Raw genomic sequence first — 11,833 nt, 5'->3', positions numbered from 1 at the left:
AAAAAAAAAAAAAGTTATCCTGCCTCTAACGCTGTGGAATAGACATTTCTAAATTTAATGACCCAAATTGTTCTAACATTCAGAAAAAAAAAATTCCAAATCTGTACATTGCCTTGAAAATTTCAGCAATATACTTCTCTATTGTTTTTTTTTCCACCCCTTCAACCCCATCACCTTATAATTTTCAAAGTGAAATAATTCTGAGAAATGTTCAGATACCCGTAACGGGATTGGTCTGGCAACCTCCATTCAGTGAAACCTAGACCAATCTGTGAATATTCAATTTGTCTCAAACCCTGATCATTCCATAGTATCCCTGTAATCAGCTACTCATATCTCCCCAAGTGTTGGAGTTGTAAGTAGGGAGAAGAGCAGCTCCAGAGTAGGATATTTTTCTTACTCACTGATCACTGATTTATATTATTACATCATGTTTCCTTTTGATTGCCTAAAGGTAAATGTAGCCACATATACCAAAGCATCAGTTTTGGAAATATGGCTGAGATCTCACATCTACAGAGCAATAAAAATCTTGCAAAGGGTTAAGAGAAGAGAAAACAACATTTTTAGAATGTTAAAGCAGCTCTCTAGTTAAATTGGCTTATCCTAAATGCTGAGTAGCTCCTGGCTCTTCCAGTGAAGATCTACGGGAGTCTGAGATCTATTTAGTAAACAAACACAACACTGTCAGAGTCACATGGCGCGGGAGCACCAGAGCCTGAGGATTGAAGGTCTTCCCCCAATAGTCCACACTATAAGATACTCCAAACTCATCCTGAAAGACATTGGCATGAGAAAGATGTACAACACACAAACAGATGAGAACTAATGCTTCATAGAGAAGAAAGTGAAGCATCATATTTAGAACTTTAAGAATTAGCCTCTACCAGTGAAGACAAAATGAGAGACCAGGGCCTAATCAGAGATCCTCAGGGAATGTCATGTCAAAAGTCTGTGTAACTGAAGCTAATTATATCAAAATGTCCTTTGCATTGATGAATTGAGGCTTTCACAGGGTAGAAATGCACTGACAAGGTAATTCCAGCTTTTAGTGTCTGTGTTTCTGTGCAATGAGTCAGTCACATGGATTCATGGAATGCTTTATCAATCTCATTGCATTTTCAGGTATATGAAAAAGGGACAATGGAAAGTTTCTGTTGTCTCCTTTTTTTCTCTTTATTCAGAGTAGTAAAATGCATTATACTTTTTTACAAGATGGAAATTAGAACGGATTCCCCAACAAGTGCTCCATGAAACACTAAAACCCTAGTATGATGAAGTGCTAAACGGACACAAACACACACACAAGAAATTTTCATAATTAAGTAAATTTGAAAAATATCGCATATCTCTTGGATATTCTAAATATTCACTCTATATTATGTTAACAATTCCAATAAGTACTGCATTTTAAAAAAAAAAAGAAAAGAAAAGAAAAAACATGTTTTATTTTACCCAAAACCTTTCCAAAGTTATTTGGCCACCAAAACTTTTACAACATAATGCTTATTATGGAACACATTTTGGAAAAACCTGTAATAAAACTACCAACTTTGAGAACAGTAGGGATATAGTTTACTTCATTTATATCTCGGCCAAAATCATAACTAAAAACACCATATGAGGTGTTCACATTACTCCTCAAATTACTTATGAAATAAATTTAGAATAGTTGTATAAATTTAAGTGGTAATATAAATACATATTTAAAGCTTGATTTTAGCTTATGCACCCCACCTGTGTAAAAACAATTATTTGTTTTCTGTTCTCTCTTTGAAGTCTAGCCATAGTTCTGAAAAGAATTTCAAACCATTTAAACAAAGAAGGCCTGGAAAGGCAAACTACAAACATTTTACAAAATTTGAACTGGTTCCTGGGGTTCCCCTTGGTTTCCATCATTTCTTCCCCCATCAAAGCCCTCATCACCCCCACTGCCCACATCGTCCATCATCCAGACCCACACAACGACCTGAGAATGATGTAAACCCTAGTTCTCAAGCACTACTAGCCACTCTGCCCCTGCAACTGTTGCGGCCACCACAGCCACTTCCATTGCCTCTATCAGCAAAACTACAGGTGCCACTTCCAACACCACAGCTCCCAGCAGCTCCAATCTGAGGCTGTCACCAACACTGCAGCAGCTGAGTCTAACTCAACTGAGGTGACTGACACCACCACTGCCAATTATGCAACTGACCGAGACGACAATAACACCAAATCACAAGCTGATAAAAGCAAACAAAGGTAAATATTTTCCAAAATATTTTCTGAGTGACTTTGACATGTGTCTGGCCACAATCAAAAAGAAAGATAAACAAACAGTTTCTAACTCTGTCATATGAATTAGAAGCTCTTATTCCCCCTTAATTTCACGTGCTGAATTTGGTCTCCTTGAGTATAGGTCACATCTACAAACCCAATGCTGGCTGATTCCCCCCCAAAAAACACACAATTAAAGGATCGCCAAATGTGTATGGGATTTTGCTTTTTTATCCCAATACTAAAATATGTTTTATTTATCTGGAAAAGCTTACTTTTAATTAGGGCCTTAGTAAATTAAAGTTAGTTTTGACTTCAATATTTATTAAATTCCACAAAGTGCACATTTCACAGAAGAGGAAGTCTTCCTCAACCTTTCAGGACCTGCCAACACTAATAAGGCAAGAAAGGAGTAAATATTGTAAAAAATATTACAATTATCCTTGAAAATAGTAACATAAACAAAACCCAACCAAAAGAAGAGCTCTCTTGCTATAAACAATGACTGAAACACAAAATCACAATATAGATGCCAATGGTTGAACACTTAGATCAGATGTTGTTGTAGCACTAAAGATTTCTATTGAATCTAATTTCATACTCATACCAACCCTGTGAAACAGATCTCATGGGCTTCTTTTTAAAGAAGAGGGTACTGAGGCTATGAGAATTTAAGTTACTTTCCAAAGAACACAAAGTCATAAATGGTAGACCAGTCTTCAAATTCACATCCATTTAACTCTAAAGTTGCAGCTTCTAATGTCCTTCCCAGCATTTGGCTATTTTAAAACAATTCAAGAGGGTAGAGCTTATGTATCTTTAGTTAATGGCTCATGATTTTTTGTTTTGTTTTTACAGATCCTGAAAAACTGAATATTGATATATTTGTGATCACCTTCTCTCAGCATTTTGTTTTAACAAAAATATTGGAAGAGGTATAAAAATGTAGACATATGATTCTTGCTGTTTTTTCTTTTGTCTTGCTACACCATAAATATAAACCTGACTTACGCATTTGATTACATGTGTATTGATCTCTTCTTTATTACTGTAGAATGACAGCACTAATATCACATTCATCCTATCAAATCTTTCTATAACACACAAAGTAGGTGTTAAAATAAAAAAGTAAACTCTTCACAGACTAAAAAAAAAAAGTGTTTAGAAGCCATCTCATATAACATGTTAAAATATTACAAATCTTAGAAATCAATTTCCTTTTTGATATAAAACACAATACATTTAGTCATAATCAAATACATCTATAAACAATTATATTTTATATAAATGTACAATGTAAAATTACAAATATGATAGCTCCAAAAAAAGTTGAAAAAATGGCAATCCTACTCTCAAAGGGATTATAATCTAGGTGAGACATTTTTTAAAAGCATTGAAAAAAAGTAAGTTAAATTCCTACAGATCTACAGATATTCTACAGATATTCTTTCCCAATTGCTACTTCTTCTACTAAAGAAATATTTTACCAGATATTGTTTAACCAAAACTTTCTGCCATTTTGTATATCATTTTATCCAATGATATATTAATACTAGGTCAATATCTAGTTGATAAATTCACCCCCATGATTTAGTGAAACTTACCTAGATTTAGGATAGGGAATGTAAGAGTACAAATGGAAGAGCATTACTCCTCACAACACAATTTTTCTGGGTATTGACGGGTATGAAAAAAGAGGAGAGGAATAAGAAGGAGAGAGAAGAGAAATGTAGAAACCTGAAAAAAAAAAAAAAAAGAGCAAACAGCAGATAAAAAGGGAGTAGTGAGAGGTAAAAGAGCTAAGAAACTTATATGACAGTCAAGCAGAGAAAACGGATTTTAGAAAGAGGGTTAAACACTTTAGAAGAGAGAGTAAGAAGGAAAATAAAAAGAGACGCATAAAGAACAAATGAATGACAAATGTTTGAAAATACGAGTTTCATCTGTTGCCATTTCTCTCTTCAGATTTTCCTGTAAGCCCTGTTTCTGCTCTTTATCCATAATTCTATGTCTCCTGTCCTGGATTCAGTGTTAATTAGGTACACCTCAATTTCCGTTTCATTGTCCTGACTCACACATCTCTATCATTCTGAAATAGCCTTCTAATTATCTCCATTTTCCCTAGTCAAGGTCAACCCTCTTGGCTCAATTACCAACTTCTTCCTGAGATCTTACACGACTCATGGATATCAGCTTAACATTGCTCTGTCCTTTACTCTTCATTATCTATACCATCAAAGCGATTGGTTGATTACATTCCTTGAAAATATATTTATTCCATCCATGTATCCATCCATAGTCCCTTTGTCACTACTCAAGTCTATCTGGACAACTGCAGCAACAGCCTTTCATCAGGTTTCACTCTCTTAAGTTTCACTTGGTAAGATCCATTCTCCATACTGCTCTAGGGTTCACAGTGATCAAAATTAAAAAATACTCTTCAGAGAACTAAACCTGAAAAAGTGAATTAGGTACTGAAATAAGCACTGATTTCTACATCCAGACCTGTGGTTTTTGACTGGGGATGATTCTGTTCCCCAGGGTACATTGGGTAATATTTGGAACATTTCTGGTCATCACAGCTGACGATGCAACTGACACCTAGTGGGCAGAGGCCAGAAAGGCACAAAACAGATCCCCATAACAAAGAATTACTTGACCCAAAATATCAATAGTGCCAAGGCTAAGAAACTCTGCTCCAGATTGTACTTAACTTTGTATTCTTCAAAAATAAGTGTTAAGGCATTGACAGCATCAAGTGTGATAGGTTTATTGAATTATGGCCCAACTTTTCACACTTCCCTTTAAGAAAATTCATTGGTTGTATCCTCTTGCATTGTCTCTGGGCTTGACTCTTGGTATTTCTTTTTTTAACCAGGGGACAACACCGTATCAATTAAACTTGTAAAGAGCAGAGATTTCAAAAGCATTTGCACATTTCTGGTTTTTTTTTCTTTTGAACTTCTCATATCACTATGAAACCATGCCCAGACTAGCTTGAGAAATTTACAAAACATGTGGAAGAGAGCTGAGCTCTCCCAGTCAAGGCCATCTTAGACCAATCAGCCCCCAGCCAGCTCACCAGCTGAACGCAGTATATAAGTAAGCCCAGATAAAATCAGTCAGACCTGGCTAATCCAGGAAACCTGCCCAATCCAGGAAACCTGCCCAGTGATCACCCTAGTATTTTCAGTAAGAAATACTCAACAATTGCTGTGTTATGTCATCAGGTTTTGCAGTGGTTTGCCATGCAGAAATAGCTAACTGGTACACCGAGAGAACCAAAAATCAATCTATATCTCAGGGTCCCATTATTTCCCAATCAAGACCCTAAACTGGGTATTGCAGATCTTCCTAGATTAAGATTTAATCTTCTCCAGAAATTGGCTATTCTTGTGACTGAGTCCTACTTCTGGTCTTCAGAAGCTTCTGCCCTTCACCTACAGGAGATCATAGTTTATACCCATGCTCTGAGGAAGATTCCCTGGCCTTCACATCCAACCTTTAATCGCCTTTCTTTATCTGTTTCCCAAAGCAACAGTTGCTCCCCAAAACAGCTTCCAGTTAAAATGAAAGAAATATTTTTCTTGTCTATTTACCTCCTTTTGATTGGATTCTATTGGCATGTTTCTCAAATAATACTTTATGAAACAACTGCACTGAAAGTATTTATAGTGTATACTAACACTGCAATTTCCTGGGCCCTATTCTAAAGCAAAATCATCAGAACCTCAGCCAATAGATCTGAACTTGTAGTTATCACCAACCTCTAGGTGGTTATTAAGTACATCAACACTTAGTACAAATATGTCAGAGTTTGAAGAAGACCAGTAAGAGATTAATGACAATGAAACTGAGGCATCAAGACTTCTTTGCTGAGATTCTTCTAAGGTAAGGCCCCCTAAAGAGATACAGTAATATGTTCAAAAAGTCATGTGTTTTTGTAAAATTTGAAAAAGCAGGATATTTTAACTACCATTGACTAACATTGCTTTTCTTACTTTTCCAATTTTTCCATGAGCAAACCTCCTCTTATATCAGGTGGTCTTTGGATATCTCTGACCATTTTGTATTCATAATTTCTCCTATAAAGTGGCCTTACAGTGGTTGTAGAAATTTTCTAATCATAAAATTGTATTGTTTTCCTTGTAGTCAGTGCCCAAATTATATAAGCCTCAGCTCTCTCTAAACCTAGATCTGCTTGTAATGGGGATGCCAGGGAGCTATCCAATTTGACTTCGTCATTTTATAAAGGAAGAAAATAAAGCTCCAAGAGGTGAATGAACATTTCCAATGCCATACAAGTAACAGATGGCAAAGTCAGTTCTGGAATTGGGGTCTTTTCATTTCCATTTCAGGGAACAATACACTGTTTCCTCCAAAATATAAAGCTGTTAAGGCATTTGTACTTTTAGGTAATCCCTCATTATTTTTAACAAAATTCATTTTTAGAGTCCTTCATTATTTTTAAGTAACAATTTTTCACCAGTAGATTGTATGTACTTTTTAGGAATAACTTTACTAAAGAAGCCAGATATAATCTTACTACTAATTCTGCCCCCTTCTGATGTTCTTTCTTCATTTAAATAACTATAACATTAACATCTTCATGCAGTTATTTTGTATATTAAATGAGAAAATAAGTATAGCATGTTTCACCATATAATAAATGTATTAAACTAATGGTTTAAAAGTGTTTAAGTTCTTGATGTCATTTACAGAGAAAACTTGTATATGATTGGATTCTTTTTGTAAAAGTAATATGGCAAAAGAAACATATTTTTAGAATTTAGATGAATCCACGAATATTTCCCATGGAAGGGGGAACTGAATTTATGTGGCTACATGGTTGAGGTTATCAATCTAGCAAAATGCTGATTGAAGGGCAATTGAATACTTGTTTACATTCACAAATGTATACTTTATAGTATAACCTGGGACATCCAGGTTATACTATAAAGACCACTTTCACATTGGAAAAATACACCTCCCACTCAAAAACATTGGAAAATTTTCCCGTGGTTCTCAGTGGAAAGAGAAGCTACTTTTCTCAAGAAATTATCATGATTATATTTTATGGACATTGTAAAATGTTTTATCTGATTTCTTCTTGTTACAACTTTTGCTACTTGGGAGTTCAGAGCACATTTGTCATCAACTTCCAGAAAGTTTACAGACCTACGTGATGTGGGTTTCTTGTAGCAACCATGCTGCACGAGTCAGAGATAATAACTTTTCTTCAGTCTACAAACTCTATTATTAATTACATTTCATCATGCTAGACTTCAATCCAAGAGAATAAATTTCTCTCAGAGCTCAATGGCATTATTGATATCCTACACTACAGTATTTGCATAGAAATTTTTAAGGTAATCTGTAAATTCTAAAGCTTGATAAATATTCAAGGTGGCATTACCCCAGAAACCATATCACCTCCTTCTGAATAATCTAGAAGAAGCACATACTTTTCATAGGTTCAAAGAAACTATCGTTACTGTTCGATTGCAGTGAAAATGAGTGTAATACAATAGGAAAACAGACTTCAAATGTGTTGCTGCATGACTGAATTTAATTCTGCTAATTTCCTACCTATATTAGGAAAATGTTTTCCATCTGTCATGTAAAACTCTGCACTAACAATAATTTTACTCTACTGTCACTTTTTAAATTTCCGATAACCAGAGACATTAGCTCTTTTAGGCATTGTTCTAGTAAGTATTTAGTCAGGATCTTTTACAGCCATGAATTAATTAAAGATTAACTGGAGTGGCTATTCCTCTTTCTTAACAGGCTGATGCTTCCAATTGCTTGTGTTCCCCAAATTCTTTGTTGGTCACAAACCACTCAGAAATTGTCCTTTGGTTTTGCCAGCATTCATCCTAAGTCCCTCAGAGCCAATGATCCATTACAATGTAAATCACACCTTGACTTCAAATATTTGGCTGATGAAAATGTTGGCACCAAAACAAGAAAGAAGAGACATTTATCTTTTGACACAATGAATTACTGTCAAAGAAGGAAGTGAAAATGTCTGTTAATTAGGAATAGAACTATCTTCACTGATGTTTGGGCAGGTAATTGTTCAGCAACATATTAAGGGCTAAGATTAGCAAATCAGGAATATTTTTTTATTACACTTAATTATGTCATCAGAATTGTTAAAGGTAGTGAAACTCCGAAAAAGTAAATGAAATTAAGTATAGTCATTTAAAGCTAAAATAAACTCTGAAAGTGTGACTTCTTAATTCCTACATTACTCATGACTCACAAAAGTTTTAAAACACTAAGCACTTAGATATACTGTAATTTCAGCAACGTACACTGTCTTATACCCAGCAGGTAGTCAATAAAAGTAAGAAAGATACAAGGAAAAAAGGAAGGAAGGGAGGGAGGGAAGAAGGAAGGAAGGTACTAATCTTCATGACTTAGAAATTATAAACACTTTAATAATATATTTTTAAATTAAGAAGTTGAGACACAATAAGGCAAAATAGCTTGTCTCATATAACCCAGAAAGGAAGTGTTGTTACTGGGCTTTGAAGTAGAAAGACCTGCTAAGTTCACTTAATTCATCTCTCTAATGTACAATAACAAATGTTAATTAAGTGTATGGTGATTGTTAAGATTACAGAGGTAACAAGAAATGTTAGTTAAAAAATCACTTAGGCCATGAGGTGGGCTGACTTAAGGTCAAGTCTCACTCAGCTAATTAGCATCTATGTATAAAACTGAGATGACAATAGAACTTATTTTAACCTTCCATATGGAATATGTTAGAGGCTTAATAAATAATAGCTGCTATGATTATATAATAATGTATAAAAGCATGAGATTATATTATCATTTAGCATAGGATAATTATTCTCAATGCCTAGATTTATCAAAAAGACAAGGTTATAACTTTCCATTAGATATTTGCTTTGAAGTAAAAATATCTGTATAATTTTTCCATAATCAAAAATTTTGCATGTCATCATATTTTTAATTCAAATTCTCAAGTTAATTATGGCAAGGACCACATGACTTTTAAAACACAGTTGTTCTTACTTAGTTCTTCGTTGATAAAAGAGAATTTCCTGGAAGGACCTGGAAAGATGGCTGAATAGGAACCACTCTGGTCTACAACTCCCAGTGAGATCAACACAGAAGGTGGGTGTTTTCTGCATTTCCAACTGGGATACCTGGTTCATCTCACTGAGACTGGTTAGATGATGGATGGGTCCATCTCATAGAGGGTGAGCCAAAGCAGGGTGTGGTGTCACCTCACCTGGGAAGTGCAAGGGGTCAGGGAGCTACCTCCCCTAGCCCAGGAAGCCATGAGGGACTGTGCTGTGAGGGACTCTGCCATGAGGAACAATGCCCCAGAACAGATACTATGCTTTTCCTACCATCTTCACAACCCATAGACCAGGAGATTCCCTAGGGTGGCTATACCACCAGGGTCCTGAGTTTCAATGACAACACTGATCAGCCATTTGGACAGACACCAAACTAGTGCAGGAGTTTTTTTTTTGTTTTTGCTTTTTGGTTTTTGTTTTCCATACCCCAGTGGTGCCTAGAATGCCAGAGAGACAGAAACATTCACTCCTCTGGAACAGAGGCTGAAGACAGGGAGCTGAGTGGTCTACCTCAGCAGATCCCACCCCCATGGAGCCCAGCAAGCTAAGATCCACTGGCTTGAAATTTTCATTACCAGCACAGCAGTCTGAATTCACCCTGGGACACTAGAGCCTGGTGAGGGGAGGGGCGTCTACCATTACTAAGACTTGCATAAGCAGTTTTCTCCTCACCGTGTAAACAAAGCCACAGGGAAGTTCCAGCTGGGCAGAGCTCTCCACAGGTCAGCAAAGCTGCTGCAGCCAGACTGCCTCTATAGACTCCTCCTCTCTGGGCAGGGCATCTCTGAAAAAAAGGCAGCAGCCCCAGGCAGGGGCTTACAGATAAAACTCCCATTTCCCTGGGACAGAGGACCTGGGGGAAAGGGTGGCTGTGAACGCAGTTTCAGCAGACTTAAATGTTTCTACCTGCTGGCCCTGAAGAGAGCAGCAGATTTCCCAGCACAGCTCTTGAGATCTGCTTAGGGACAGACTGCCTCATCAAGTGGGTTCCTGACCCCTGTGCCTCTTAACTGGGAGACACATTCCAACAAGGACTGAGAGACATCTCATACAGGAGAATCTGGCTGGCATCTGGTGGTGCCCTCCAGGACAAAGTTTCCAGAGGAGGAAACAGGAGGCAATCTTTGCTGTTCTGCAGCTTCCAATGGTGATACCCAGGCGAACAGGGTCTAGAGTGGACCTCCAGCAAACTCCAGCAGACATGCAGCAGGAGGGCCTGACTGCTAGACGGAGAACTAACAAACAGAAAGGAATAGCATCAACATCAACAAAAAGGATGTCCACTCAGATAGCACACCCAAAGATCACCAACATCAAAGACCAAAGGTAGATAAATCCATGACGATGGGAAGAAACCAGTGCAAAATGGCTGAAAATTCAAAAAAACCAGAATGCCTCTTCTCCTCTGAAGGACCACAACTCCTCATCAGCAAGGGAACAAAACTAGATGGAGAATGACTTTGTGATGAATTGACAGAAGTAGGCTTCAGAAGGTAATAACAAACTTTTCTGAGCTAAATGATCATGTTCTAACCCAATCCAAGGAAGCTAAGAACATTGAAAAAAGCTTAGAGGAATTGATAACTAGAATAATTAGTTTAGAGAAGAACATAAATGACCTGATGGAACTGAAAAATGTAGCACTAGAAGTTCGTGAAGCATATACAAGCATCAATAGCTGAATCAATCAAGCAAATGAAAGGATATCAGAGAGTGAAGATCAACTTAATGAAATAAAGCATGAAGAAAAGATTAGAGAAAAAAAGAATGAAAAGGAATGAGCAAAGCCTCCAAGAAATATGGGAGTATGTAAAAAAGAAAAAAAAAGAAAAAGCTTACATTTAAGTGGTGTACCTGAAAGTGACAGGGAGAGTGGAACCAAGTTGGAAAACACACTTCAGGAAATTATCCAGAACTTCCCCAAACTAGCAACACAAGCCAACATTCAATTCAGGAAACACAGAGAACACCACAAAGATACCTTCAAGAAGACAAACCTCAGGACAAATATTCATCAGATTCACCAAGTTGGAAATAAAGGAAAAAATGTTAAGCACAGCCAGAGAGAAAGATCAGGTTTTCCACAAAGGGAAGCCCATCAGACTACAAGTGGATCTCTTGGCAGACACCTTGCAAGCCAGAAGAGAGTGGAGGTCAATATTCTACATTCTATTTTTTTCCCATTTATTTATTTTATTGCATTTTAGGTTTTGGGGTACATGTGAAGAACATGCAAGATTGTTGCATAGGTACACACATGGCAGGGTGATTTGCTGCCTTCCTCCCCATCACCTACATCTGGCATTTCTCCCCTTGCTATCTCTCCCCAACTCCCCACCCCCCACCATCCCTCCCCTATTTCCCCTCAACTGACCCCAGTGTGTAGTGCTCCCCTCCCTGTGTCCATGTGTTCTCATTGTTCAACACCCACCTATGAGTGAGAACATGCGGTGTTT

The sequence above is a fragment of the Cebus imitator genome, unplaced genomic scaffold, assembly GCF_001604975.1.
Source record: "Cebus imitator isolate Cc_AM_T3 unplaced genomic scaffold, Cebus_imitator-1.0 Scaffold283, whole genome shotgun sequence".
Lineage (NCBI taxonomy): Eukaryota > Metazoa > Chordata > Mammalia > Primates > Cebidae > Cebus > Cebus imitator.
This window is presented reverse-complemented; position numbering follows the sequence as displayed.